The sequence below is a fragment of the Schistocerca gregaria genome, chromosome 10, assembly GCF_023897955.1.
Source record: "Schistocerca gregaria isolate iqSchGreg1 chromosome 10, iqSchGreg1.2, whole genome shotgun sequence".
Taxonomy (NCBI): Eukaryota; Metazoa; Arthropoda; class Insecta; order Orthoptera; family Acrididae; genus Schistocerca; species Schistocerca gregaria.
The window spans coordinates 122,503,525-122,518,491 of record NC_064929.1 but is presented as its reverse complement, the minus strand read 5'-3'; the positions used below and the strand labels follow the sequence as shown (position 1 = coordinate 122,518,491).

Sequence of the window (14,967 nt, the reverse complement as noted above, 5' to 3'; positions counted from 1 at the left end):
TCACAGATTGGATGTCATGTGCCCTTTTCCTATCCTTTCTTGTACAGCCCAGCATTGATCTCTCCACGGCTCTCTGTGCTGTCCTAAGTTTCCTTTCTGTAAATCAGTTCAGTGTCCATGTGTCGCAGCCCTACGTCATCGCACGAAGAATGCATCGATCAAATACTGCTTTCTTCAAATTTACTGACAATTTTGATATGAATACTGTTGAATTCTTCCCAAATGCTTGCCAGCCAAGCTTGATGTGTCGACAGATTTCTGGCCTTCGTATTTATAACCTGGCCAAGGTAGACATATTCACTGACCTCTTCTAATTGACTGTCCTTCATTTTCACATCTCCAGCTGGAACCCATTTGTTGGACATTACTTTTGTTTTGGAAAGATTCATGTTCAAGCCAACCAGCTGACATTCCGATGCAAGATCTGTAACTAAGTTTTGGAGCACTGCAAAGTCTTTTGCCAGTAAGGCAATATCATCGGTAAATCTCAAGATGGTAAGCCTTCTTCCATTAATTCTAATTCCCTTACCTTTCCAGCTCAGCTCTGACATACCCATTTCCAATACAGCAGAGAACGCAGAGAACAGTTCTGGGGTGGCCGAGCGCTTTTAGGCGCTACAGTCTGGAACCGCGCGACCGCTACGGTCGCAGGTTCGAATCCTGCCTCGGGCATGGATGCGTGTGATGTCCTTAGGTTAGTTAGATTTAAGTAGTTCTAATTTCTAGGGGACTAATGACCTCAGCAGTTACGTCTCATAGTGCTCAGAGCCATTTGAACCATTTGAACAGTTTTGGGGAGATGGGATCGCCTTGCTTGACACCCCTCACGATGCGGAATTATTGAGTTGATTTGCCGATTTTTAACATAAATTGAAGAATTCTCGTAGATTTTCCTGAGCACTTCAATGTATGCTGCTCCCACTCCTAACTCACTCAAAGCTTGAAGGACAGATACATGGCTAACGGAGTCAAATGCCTTTTCAAAGTCGACAAAGGCAATGCAGAGAGGCAGTTGGTATTCATTCGCTCTGCTTATCACTTATAACGGTCAGAATGTGGTCAGTAGTGATAAAATTGCTTCGGAATCCTGCTTGTTCTATAGGCTGCTCTGAGTCTAAGATGGAACTAATTCGGTTTAACTTGATCTTTGCGAAAACTTTGTACAAAATTGAGAGCAAGCTAATTGGCGGTAGTTTTTAATATTGTGAATACCTCCTTTCTTGTGTGTCAAAATAATCTTAGCCTTGTTCCACGATAAACCTAACTAACCTAAGGACATCACACACATCCACGCCCGAGGCAGGATTTTGGGCCCGGTGCTCGCTTTATTAAGATCTGGCGGGCCATCACATTCAGCAGAGATAAATATTGAGCAGATAAACGCAATCAGCGACTTGCTTGAACACCTGGACACGCAGCATTACCTCCAGTCTTTCTTCTCAGCTCATTCCTAGGCTAGGTTAAGTATACTTGGATACCGCAGCAGATGCCCTGCTTATCTTTCCCTTCTTCCCGCAAAGATCTTCAAACATCCTTCCACAAACAAACGCGTTAGTATCAGGTGGTCATACACTTAAGAGCGAAAGGAATTGGTAAACTAGCCTAAAATCGTATAGGATCCCAGTGGGATGCAGAACTGCTGCCACATGACGTGGCATGGATCAACTAATGTCTAAAGTAATGCTAGAGAGAACTGATAACATGAATGCTGCAAGGGCTTTCCACAAATCAGTAACAGTACGAGTGGGTGGAGATCTCCTCTAAACAGCACGTTGCAAGCCATCCCAGAAGTCCTCAATAATGTTTATGTCTTGGTAGACTAGTGCCTAGTGGAGGTGTTTAAACTAAGAGGAGTAGTCTTGAAGCCACTCTGTAGCAATTGTGGACTTGTGGGGTCACGCATTGTCCTGCTGGAAATGCCCAATAGACATGAATGGATGGAGCTGATCAGACTGGATGCTTACGTATGTGTCACGTTTCAGAATCGAATCTAGACGTATCGGGGGTTCCATATCACTCCAACTGCACATGCCCCACACCATCACAGAGGCTCCACCAGCATGAACAGTCCCCTGCTGACATGCAGGGACAATGTATTCATAAGATTGTCTGCACAAATCATACACGTCCATTCACTTGATACAATCTCAAATGAGACTCGTCTGATCAGGCAACATGTTTCCAGTCAGCAACAGTACAGTGTCAGTGTTGACGGATCTTGTTTAGCCGTTATGGTTTGTCTGGTGGAATCACCAAAGGTACATGACTGGGCCTTCGGTTCCATAAGCTCATATCGATGACGTTTCGTTGAATGGTTGGTTTTCTGAGCAGTTTCTGATGGCTCAGCTTTGAAATATACAGTACTTTCCGAAACAGTTCAAATGCTTCAAATGGCTCTGAGCACTATGGGACTCAACACCTGAGGTCATCAGTCCCCTAGAACTTAGAACTACTTAAACCTAACCAACCTAATGACATCACACACATCCATGCCCGAGGCAGGATTCGAACCTGCAACCGCAGCGGTCATGCGGTTCCAAACTGAAGCCCTTAGGACCGCTCGGCCACCCCGAAACAGTTGCTCTAACAAGTGCGGCAGACACTTGTTGTCTTATACAGGCGTTGCCGATCGCAGCGGCGTATTCTGCCTGTTTACACATCTGTGTATTTGAATACGCATGCCTGTACCAGCTACTTCGGTGCTTCAGTGTATATTCATTAAAATTAAAAGACTCTCTTAAGTCTTTCCTAGTGTCAGTGTTGATAAAAGGCAAATGAGTCGAGATTCTTCTTTCCCTGAATGGATGAACTGACTTTATCCGTAATCCGTAATAAAGAGTGCCCGAGTACATCTAGCACCTGGGCAACTTTCTCAGACTGAAAGCCGTAAAATCTTTCAGTCTGTATGACTATTTTATTTGTTGTTATAGTGAGAAGTAACAATATGAGAAAAACATTGTAAGTAGGCTGTTTAGGTTTTCTTATTGGTAACGCCGCTTAGCGCTCGGTATGAAAAATCACTGGCTGTGCTGTGCGCAGTGTGTGTTTAGTTTGCATTGTTGTCTGCCATTGTAGTGTTGGGCAGCGGCAGCTGGATGCTAACAGCGCGTAGCGTTGCGCAGTTGGAGGTGAGCCGCCAGCAGTAGTGGACGTGGGGAGAGAGATGGCGGAGTTTTGAAATTTGTAAGAATTGGTGTCATGAACTGCTATATATATTATGACTAGTGAGGTAAATACATTGTTTGTTCTCTATTAAAATCTTTCATTTGCTAACTATGCCTATCAGTAGTTAGTGCCTTCAGTAGTTTGAATCTTTTATTTAGCTGGCAGTAGTCGCGCTCGCTGTGTTGCAGTACTTCGAGTAACGAAGTTTTTTGTGAGGTAAGTGATTTGTGAAAGGTATAGGTTATTGTTAGTCAGGGCCATTCTTTTGTAGGGATTATTGAAAGTCAGATTGCGTTGCGCTAAAAAATATTGTGTGTCAGTTTAAGCACAGTCATGTATAATTGTTCAAAGAAGACGTTTCACATAGAGCAGTCTTATATAATTGTTCAAAGGGGACGTTTCAACATTTCCTGTCGTTTCGTGTTGAAACGCAGAGAAGCGTGGGACATATAGCATTTTTAATGGACAGGTCATACGTCTGCGCACGTACTACAAGTGATAAAGAAATCAGTTGCAGGTCAGTGGATAGAGTATCTGTGCAAGTTATACGGGCACCAGTTGGGGCCCTGCAAAAGTCAGCACACGCTTGCGATCCTGTTCACACCAGCTGTGCGGGAATGCACGGAAGCAGCACGCATTTTAAACTGTCTGTAATGTTATGCGTGCATCACTGATATTTATAAACTAATTTGTGCCTGATTTTAGGTCAGTACTGTACGTAAATACAGTAAATGTAAAAGTGATTCAAAAAATACTTGAAGTCAAGCGCAGCGCAGCGCAGCTGGAGAGGAAGAAACTCTTTAGCGCTCAATCCCCACAACAATAGTGATTGTGAATCCTTAAGTATGGACTCTAAATAATAGCCAATTGATTTTTTTTAAAAAAAGAGGACATCTGCTAGCATGAGTTTCTTAGAAGTAGATACCTTAGGGGTTGCGAAGCAACTCAAATCGCTTGATACGGGTAAGTCTTCAGGTCCAGATTGTATACCGATTAGGTTCCTTTCAGATTACGCTGATACTATAGCTCCCTACTTAGCACTCATATACAACCGCTCGCTCACCGATAGATCTGTACCTACAGATTGTAAAATTGCGCAGGTCGTACCAGTGTTCAAGAAGGGTAGTAGGAGTAATCCATTTAACTACAGACCTATATCATTGACGTCGGTTTGCAGTAGGGTTTTGGAGCATATACTGTATTCAAACATTATGAATCACCTCGAAGGGAACGATCTATTGACACGTAATCAGCATGGCTTCAGAAAACATCGCTCTTGTGCAACGCAGCTAGCTCTATATTCGCACGAAGTAATGGCCGCTATCGACAGAGGATCTCAATTCCGTATTTCTAGATTTCCGGAAAGCTTTTGACACCGTTCCTCACAAGCGACTTCTAATCAAGCTGCGGAGCTATGGGGTATCGTCTCAGTTGTGCGACTGGATTCGTGATTTCCTGTCAGGAAGGTCGCAGTTCGTAGTAATAGACGGCAAATCATCGAGTAAAACTGAAGTGATATCAGGTGTTCCCCAGGGAAGCGTCCTGGGACCTCTACTGTTCCTGATCTATATAAATGACCTGGGTGACAATCTGAGCAGTTCTCTTAGACTGTTCGCAGATGATGCTGTAATTTACCGTCTAGTAAGGTCATCCGAAGACCAGTATCAGCTGCAAAGCGATTTAGAAAAGATTGCTCTATGGTGTGTCAGGTGGCAGTTGACGCTAAATAACGAAAAGTGTGAGATGATCCACATGAGTTCCAAAAGAAATCTGATTACTCGATAAATAGTACAATTCTCAAGGCTGTCAATTCAACTAAGTACCTGGGTGTTAAAATTACGATCAACTTCAGTTGGAAGGACCACATAGATAATATTGTCGGGAAGGCGAGCCAAAGGTTGCATTTCATTGGCAGGACACTTAGAAGATGCAACAAGTCCACTAAAGAGACAGCTTACACTACACTCGTTCGTCCTCTGTTAGAATATTGCTGCGCGGTGTGGGATCCTTACCAGGTGGGATTGACGGAGGACATCGAGAGGGTGCAAAGAAGGGCAGCTCATTTTGTATTATCGCGTTATAGGGGAGAGAGTGTGGCAGATATGATACACGAGTTGGGATGGAAGTCATTACAGCATAGACGTTTTTCGTCGCGGCGAGACCTTTTTACGAAATTTCAGTCACCAACTTTCTCTTCCGAATGCGAAAATATTTTGTTGAGCCCAACCTACATAGGTAGGAATGATCATCAAAATAAAATAAGAGAAATCAGAGGTCGAACAGAAAGGTTTAGGTGTTCGTTTTTCCCGCTCGCTGTTCGGGAGTGGAATAGTAGAGAGATAGTGTGATTGTGGTTCGATGAACCCTCTGCCAAGCACTTAAATGTGAATTGCAGAGTAGTCATGTAGATGTAGATGTAGATGTAATCAGTATCTTGTGGAAAAATTGAGAGCAAGCTGTTAGGACGGTAGTGTGTGTGTGTGTGTGTGTGTGTGTGTGTGTGTGCGTGTGTGTGTGTGTGTGTGTGTGCGCTGTCACACACTACTCAATCTAACTTAAACTACCTTACGCTAAGGACAACACACTGAGCCATGCTCGAGGGAGGCCTCGAACCTCCGACGGGGGAAGACGAGCGAACCGTGGCAATGCGCCTAAGACCGGGCGGCTACCAGCGCTGCTCGTCTAATCTAAGGCGCCGCACTTGCTGGTGTGCGGACGTGATGGACGCCTCCTCTTCCTCCACATCTCCGCTGTCCGGGCGCTAGCAGACACCGGCATCTGGCCGCGCTCCCACGCACTTGTTTACACAGCGGCGCCGGAAAACAGCGGCGCAAACAACGCGGCCTGCCGGCCGTCCGTCACGCAGAGCTGGAGCCGCCGACGGACACCGCAGACGGCGGGATGGAAAACAAAGGAGCAGAGTGCTGGCAGGGAGGGAAGTAGAGCCCGCCGCACGAACTTGGGAGACCGGAGCCAGCGCATCTACATGTGTACAGACACTCAGCCAGTGGCCAGAGCTGAGTGCGAGGTGGGGGTTCCCGGGCTCTGAACCAATATTAGCCTCTCTTGCCCACTCTCCACTCCTCCAGGCCTGGATCGGTGTGGGGGGGCGGGGAGGGGGGTGCTGGGTTAGCATGAGGAATTGCAAACCGGGGTGTCTGCCCCGACGGGCAATTTCAGGGGTCACCAAACCCTAACTTGAGCAAATTTTCTGATCTTTACCAGATTTCGACTAAATTAATCTAGCCTTATTCAGAAGCATAAAATTACTATAACATGCCACAGTAGGGCATAGTCAGCATTAGAATTGAAACCTACAGTACCGTGGTACCATGCCCAATTAAAACTACTTAACTGAAGTCCACCCCCAGCATTGTTCACCACTCGGTTGGTTGGCAGCGGCAACTACGTTCAGCAGACTTATAGTATGGGGCCCAGAATCGACCCCTGCAGAACCCTGTCCACAGCCTCCCTGAGCGTACTAACATGATTGCCGCACGTAACAGAGACTTACCTCACTGCCAGGAACGAGCAAGCAGCAACTACCGACCGTGTGGTGAAGAGATACTGGGGCTGCACTTCAGTTAAGTAGTTTCAATTCGACATGGTACCACGGTACTATAGCTTTCAATTTTAATGTTGACTGTGCCTTACTCTAGCATGTTATACTAATTTTATGCTACTGAAGAAGGCTAGATTAATTTAGCCGAAACCAGGTAAAGACCAGAAAATTTGCGCAACTCAGGCTGATTCTTCAAAATATTAGTCTATCACAGGTGCTGACAGGGCTGCAATATGCTAAAAATTCTTAGTCACCAAATCCATATTCTTGAAGAGAGACAGACATTGACCAAATAGTCCACGGGTGTCGTGCCAGTTCATAGTGCCCATTGGGCACAATATTTGGGCGATCAGAGATGTCGTCATCGACAGGTGCGCTGACGATCTGACCTCCACCTATCTGCTATCTATATGTATTTGCATTTGAAGCACCACAGGGGTTCGCCATCTGACTTCTAGCATGGCTAAAGCAGTTACTGAGGTTAGCTTTTATTTGTCGAAGTGATTGTTTGTATGCATGGCTGTATGTCTGTATCTGTTATCCCCTAAACTGTCTGGTTATTGTGGATACTGCTCTGTTATTTGAAGCCTTGGGATATTGTGCGCCTAGCTGGTGAGTTAGGTGGTGGGGGGAAGTTTAAGTCTCTTCATATAATGTTACCGACTTTTTTTTTATGTAGGTGAATGTGGATGGATGGCCTAATAATTCTTTGATGTTTGTGTATATCTAGCGGCACCTGCTGTGGTACAGAGGATACTGTTTTGGAGAGTCTGATGGTTGTGCAGATGGGTGTCTGCCGCTATTGGCCAAACTTTTTCTCCATATAATATAGTAGTGAGGATAACAGCTCTGAACAGTCACAGCTTCATTTCTACTGTCAGCCCCCCACCCTTGAGGCGCCGATGCGGGTAATTAAATTCTGTACTGCCTATGTTACAAGCCATTTTTATTTGTTTCCCAAATGTCAGCTCTCTATGTAACTCTAATGCTAGGTAGGTTGCCGAGTCGCTTCAGTCGATGTCTCTGCCTGCAAACGAAATCTGCCAGTTTGGAGGAGTTAACTTTCTGGTGAACGTATCACTACTGCTTTTGCTGGGTTTATGTTAATTTTCCATGTGTTACACCAGCTTATTGTTTCGTCCAGATAATCTTACAGTATCCTCACTGTGAAGTTAAGGTTTCTACTGCCTTTATATACCGCTGTACCAACAGCGTAAAGAGCCAGTTCACTGATTGCCAGTTTTGGTGTTTGTAAATAGTAAATATACACCCCTGGAAATGGATAAAAGAACACATTGACACCGGTGGGTCAGACCCACCATACTTGCTCCGGACACTGCGAGAGGGCTGTACAAGCAATGATCACACGCACGGAACAGCGGACACACCAGGAACCGCGGTGTTGGCCGTCGAATGGCGCTAGCTGTGCAGCATTTGTGCACCGCCGCCGTCAGTGTCAGCCAGTTTGCCGTGGCATACGGAGCTCCATCGCAGTCTTTAACACTGGTAGCATGCCGCGACAGCGTGGACGTGAACCGTATGTGCAGTTGACGGACTTTGAGCAAGGGCGTATAGTGGGCATGCGGGTGGCCGGGAGGACGTACCGCCGAATTGCTCAACACGTGGGGCGTGAGGTCTCCACAGTACATCGATGTTGTCGCCAGTGGTCGGCAGAAGGTGCACGTGCCCGTCGACCTGGGACCGGACCGCAGCGACGCACGGATGCACGCCAAGACCGTAGGATCCTACGCAGTGCTGTAGAGGACCGCACTGCCACTTTCCAGTAAATTAGGGACACTGTTGCTCCTGGGGTTTCGGCGAGGAGCATTCGCAACCGTCTCCATGAACCTGGGCTACGGTCCCGCACACCGTTAGGCCGTCTTCCGCTCACGCCCCAACATCGTGCAGCCCGCCTTCAGTGGTGTCGCGACAGGCGTGAATGGAGGGACGAATGGAGACGTGTCGTCTTCAGCGATGAGAGTCGCTTCTGCCTTGGTGCCAATGATGGTCTTATGCGTGTTTGGCGCCGTGCAGGTGAGCGCCACAATCACGACTGCATACGACCGAGGCACACAGGGCCAACACCCGGCATCATGGTGTGCGGAGCGATCTCCTACACTGGCCGTACACCTCTGGTGATCGTCGATGGGACACTGAATAGTGCACGGTACATCCAAACCATCATCGAACCCATCGTTCTACCATTCCTAGACCGGCAAGGGAACTTGCTGTTCCAACAGGACAATGCACGTCCGCATGTATCCCGTGCCACCCAACGTGCTCTAGAAGGTGTAAGTGAACTACCCTGGCCAGCAAGATCTCCGGATCTGTCCCCCATTGAGCATGTTTGGGACTGGATGAAGCGTCGTCTCACGCGGTCTGCACGTCCAGCTCGAACGCTGGTCCAACTGAGGCGCCAGATGGAAATAGCATGGCAAGCCGTTCCACAGGACTACATCCAGCATCTCCACGATCGTCTCCATGGGAGAATAGCAGCCTGCATTGCTGCGAAAGGTGGATATACACTGTGTTAGTGCCGACATTGTGCATGCTCTGTTGCCTGTGTCTATGTGCCTGTGGTTCTGTCAGTGTGATCATGTGATGTATCTGACCCCAGGAATGTGTCAATAAAGTTTCCCCTTCCTGGGACAATGAATTCACGGTGTTCTTATTTCAATTTCCAGGAGTGTAGTTGGCTAAATGGCCAGACACTACAGTGTGTTAGCTTGCACCCATCTATGGCCTGTGCGTGTCTTTTACAATATTCCTGACCTTGCCATGATCAACGCTCACACAATTTTCATGTTACTTACCTCTAATGTCGGGACATTATCCTCAGAGTTGCAGATGAGCTTGCTGCGTCTTACAAACTGTCGAGAGAAGTCAATCTCCCTTTCAGGCACTCGACACCGCCACTTGCCAGTATGGAAGCAGAAGGTCTTGCCAAATTCAGGTTTCCTACAAACAACAAAGGGGGGAAAACATCAAGCGTATTCTTCAAGGGCAACAAGTATGTGTGCAAAAGCTGCCGAGCAAAAACTCTTGTCGAATGTCTGTATCCCAGCTTACGCTGTTCTGTCAAGTCATTGTTCTTAAATATTTTCAAATATTTATAGGGTGAAGTTACTTGTTTTTATCTTTTAGTTCCTTGACTGCAAGGAGTAAGAAAACACGCACAGCATTTTAGTCACCTACTGCATTTTAGAATCTTTCACTTTATTTTTCTATAAAAGTAAAAGTACTCAAATCGCTCTGAGTACTATGGGACTTAACATCTATGGTCATCAGTCCCCTACAACTTAGAACTACTTAAACCTAACTAACCTAAGTACATCACGCAACACCCAGTCATCACGAGGCAGAGAAAATCCCTGACCCCGCCGGGAATCGAACCTGGGAACCCGGGCGCGGAAAGCGAGAACGCTACCGCACGACCACGAGCTGTGCACTGTAAAAGTTTTATTAATATTCACACAAGCAATATGTTTTGAATCTGTTTCAATTTTTCCACAAAGAAAGACATAGTAACATTGTTTTACTTACTTGTTTTAACAACGATTGATGAAAGACTGTAGAATTTCTTCCGTAAAATTGGAAATTAAAAAAAAAAATGTTTACTTCTGAAAATTTGCGTTGGAAGTGGACTGTACATTTTACAGACGTACTGTCAACACGAACAAAGTCGAAACACCATCCAAATACGAATAAAACAATGGTTTTCTACTGTGGGTCAGAAATGACTCGCAGGGTATTGCTACGGGTATGGAGAAGCCCGGTATTTCTACTGTTAATTATACTCACTGCTGATTCCCCTTCCTTGCTAAGATTATAACAGCAGCCTCGGTTGATGAGTTCATCGCTCAGGCGAATTTCGATGCCCTCTCTCAGGACGCAGATCCAGTATTTATAAGTCTGGACCAACATCTCGGTACGTTCGTAACCCATCTCGTCTTTTTCGGACAAAAAATGCTCTGCGACCGACGGCTTGTTAGGATACATCAGCCGCGAGTGCCTTTGCTGTTCTCGACAACGATCTTCGAAGGTTCGCACTGTCTGTCCAATATACACTATGTCATCAAAACTAACTGGACACTCCAAACAACGTACGTTTTTCATATTAGGTGCATTGTGCTGACACCTACTGTCAGGTGCTCCACATCAACCACCTCAGCAGCCATTATACAACGTGAGAGAGCAGCGTGGGGCGCTGCACAGAACTCACGGACTTCAAACGTGGTCAGGTGATTGGGTGTCTCTTGTGTCATACGTCTGTAAGCAAGATTTCCACACACCTAAACATCCCTAGGAGCACTGTTACCGATCTGATAGTGAAGTGGAAACGTGAAGGGACACGTACACTTCAAAAGCGTACCTCGTCTGTTGACTGACAGGGACCGCCGACAGTTAAATATGTCGTAATGTGTAGATAGGCAGACATCTATCCAGAACATCACACAGGAATTCCAAACTGCATCAGGATCCACTGCACGTACTCTGACAGTTAGGCGGGAGGTAAGAAAACTTGCATTTCATGGCCGAGCGGCTGCTCATCAGCCACACATCACGCCGCAAAATGCCATACGACGCCTCGCTTGAAGTAAGAAGCGTAAACATTGTGTTGTGTACATAGTTCCAAGTAGTCAGCGCGTACACAACTTTCCCACTAGAGCGCGCCCCGGTAAGCACAACAGCGCAAGCGCAGCACTCGTCCGTCTCCGCACTACGAGATGGCGCTGCCTTAGAGAAGGAGCAAATTCTGTTTCCGCCGATCCGCGTATTAATATGCAACGCAGCCAATGAGATTGCGGCTAACGTAGATTCACACTCGTGCAGTGATACCTGAACGCGAAAGGTATTATAACGAGTGTATAGACCTCCCATTAGTCAGTCTGCATTAGTCTGTAGTCAAGATTCAGTCTGCGCCTAATAAGATTATCATATTCCTATACATAGCCATGAAGATAAATGTATAGACACTTTGTCAAGCATCAGAGATATGTGAGAATAAGATTAACGTACCAAGACCAAAGGAACTTCTGATTGTCAGTTGTAAATACGAGTAGCATCCAGAATGAAGTTAAGTTAGGTTTATGACTGTTATTATTTTAATGAATGTGTTTGAAAATTAATCAAGTTCTGTTTAAAGTTGGTCACCATCAATCTGCTACTCTAAGCGTGCAAGTGGCATTTCTATCGTCTGACCTAAAGGCAAAAGATAAACACGCCATGATACGACCACGAGACATATTGCTGACACTCGCCTACTTCGCTAGAGCGACAAGTCGAATAATCTGATGGTGTGTGTACCAAAGGTCTTACAGTACGCACACCACACATTGGACGATTGAACAGTGGAAAACGTTGTGTGGAGCGACGAATCACGGTACACGATGAGGCGATCCGATGGCAGGGTGTGGGTATGGCGAATGCCAGGTGACCGTTATCTCCCAGCGTGTGTAGCACCAACAGCAAAATTCGGAGGCGGTGGTCTTATGGTGTGATCGTGTTATTCGTGGAGGGGGCATGAACCCCTTGTTGTTTTGCATAGCACTATTTCACCACAGGCCTAGATTGATGATTTAAGTACCTCCTTGTTCTCACTGTTGGAGAGCAATTCGGGGATGGCTACTGCATCTATCAACTCGGTCGAGCACCTGTTGATAATGCACGGCCTTTGGCGGAGTGGTTACACGACAATAACATCCCTGTAATGGACTGGCCTGCACAGAGTCCTGACCTGAACCATACAGAACACCTCTGGGATGTTTTGGAACACCTTATTTTAGATCTACAGGGTGTAAAAAAAAGGTACGGCCAAATTTTCAGGAAACATTCCTCACACACAAAGAAAGAAGAGATGTTATGTGGACATGTGTCCGGAAACGTTTACTTTCCATGTTACAGCTCATTTTATTACTTCTCTTCAAATGACGTTAATGATGGAATGGAACACACAGGAACAGAACGTACCAGCGTGACTTCAAACACTTTGTTACAGGAAATGTTCAAAAATGTCCTCCATCACATGGAATCCCTGATGCGCTGATGAAACCCTGGAGAATGGCGTATTGTATCACAGCCGTCCACAATACGAGCACGAAGAGTCTCTACATTTGGTACCGGGGTTGCGTAGACAAGAGCTTTCAAATGCCCCCATAAATGAAAGTCAAGAGGGTTGAGTTCAGGAGAGCGTGGAGGCCATGGAATTGGTCCACCTCTACCAATCCATCGGTCACCGAACCTGTTGTTGAGAAGCGTACAAACACTTCGACTGAAATGTGCAGGAGCTCCATCGTGCATGAACCACATGTAGTGTCGTACTTGTAAAGGCACATGTTCTAGCAGCACAGGTAGAGTATCCCGCATGAAATCATGACAACGTGCTCCATTGAGCGTAGGTGGAAGAACACGGAGGCCAATCAAGACATCACCAACAATGCCTGCCCAAACGTTCACAGAAAATCTGTGTTCATGACGTGATTGCACAATTGCGTGCTTATTCTCGTCAGCCCACACATGTTGATTGTGAAAATTTACAATTTGATCACGTTGGAATGAAGCCTCAACCGTAAAGAGAACATTTGCACTGAAACGAGGATTGACACATTGTTGGATGAACCATTTGCAGAAGTGTACCCGTGGAGGCCAATCAGCTGCTGATAGTGCCTGCACACGCTGTACATGGTACGGAAACAACTGGTTCTCCCGTAGCATTCTCCATACAGTGACGTGGACGCTGACATTAGTGTTATCGTTAAATGCACGAAGAATTGCCTCCTCCATTGCAGGTTTCCTCGTCGTTCTAGGTCTTCCCCAGTCGCGAGTCATGTTCCGTGCTCCATAAGAGGCCGATCAATTGCTTCGAACGTCTTCCTGTCGGGACACCTCCGTTCTGGAAATCTGTCTCGATACAAACGTACCGCGCCACGGTTATTGTCCCGTGCTAATCCCTACATGAAATGGGCATCTGCCAACTCCGCATTTGTAAACATTGCACTGACTGCCAAATCACGTTCGTGATGAACACCAACCTGTTGATGCTACGTACTGATGTGTTCGATGCTAGTACTGTAGAGCAATGAGTCGCATGTCAACACAAGCACCGAAGTCAACATTACCTTCCTTCAGTTGGGCCAACTGACGGTAAATCGAGGAAGTACAGTCATACTGACGAAACGAAAATGAGCTGTAACATGGAAATTAAGCGTTTCCGGACACACGTCCATTTAATATCTTTTATTTATTTGTGTGTGAAGAATGTTTCCTGTAAGTTTGGCTGTACCTTTTTGTAAGACCCTGAATATGGCGATGCTATGCTGACTATATTTATATGTTTTGACGATGCCATTATGGCCTTATCACTTTAGGACGTGGCGTAAAAAATGTCTGAGGATGGTCATTACGGACTGACACCGGTCATCGTCTAAAGATTTCATATTGTGAGCAAAGACTGAAAAAAAAACATTTGACAGTATTGAATCAGTGTTTGTATACGCAACAATGTCGCAGTCCGTGGTTCAACGTTTCCCTTCAGTCTGGGCCACATACAAAGCTTAACACTTGACGCACACTATTCCGTAGAACCCGGATTCAGCGCATTTGTCTTTACTAGACACTTCATTATGAATGTACCGATGCTGGACTTTATTTGTCGACGAAAATTAGACTTCGAAACAGATATGCAAAGTCATTCGGTAAGGTGACTAAAAAGGGATTTTAAATAAATCTGTTCTTGGATGGCAGAATAAATGGAAGTTTATATTCAACAGGATTTTGTTGTTGTTGACACATATCATCTATAAAGGTAGGCTTGTATTTGTTGCTGGTAGCAATATCCTTAAGTTAAGGAATCCTTTCTTGACGAATGACAGACTTAGGGTAGTTCTGTCATGAGGTTTGATTTGAAGAAATTCATCTTATGACGATACGAATGTCAAAAAGAGGAATCAGTATTAGAATCGTATGTTGTTGGTTTGAGATGAATATCAAATTTGACACTATTTCCTCCAGTTGTAATTGTATATCTAAGTAACTGATGTGTTCAGATGTGTGTGAATTCCTATGGGACCAAACTGTTGAGGTCATCGATCCCTGGACTTACACACTACTTGTTGCTGTTGCTGTTGTTTGTTTCATGCGTCTCTCCATACTACTTTGTTTTGTGCAAGCTTCTTCATCTCGCAGTACCTACTGCAACCTACATCCTTCTGAATCTGTGTAGTGTATGCATCTATTGCTCT

The 14,967-nt window shown here is 45.7% G+C and overlaps 1 protein-coding gene across 2 annotated transcripts in view; it reads left to right on the top strand.

Annotated features, from left to right (window-relative positions):
• The window catches only part of LOC126293467 (uncharacterized), a 203,385-nt gene that overhangs the window by 46,690 nt on the left and 141,728 nt on the right, over positions 1-14,967 (top strand). The window contains exon 1 of one of the 2 annotated variants that reach the window (XM_049986709.1): positions 6,869-7,207. The exons of the other annotated variant lie outside the window; for it this stretch is intronic. The gene's annotated coding sequence lies outside the window, so the exon portion shown is untranslated. Of the gene's footprint in view, positions 1-6,868; positions 7,208-14,967 lie in introns of those variants that run through there. 2 annotated transcript variants of the gene reach the window in all.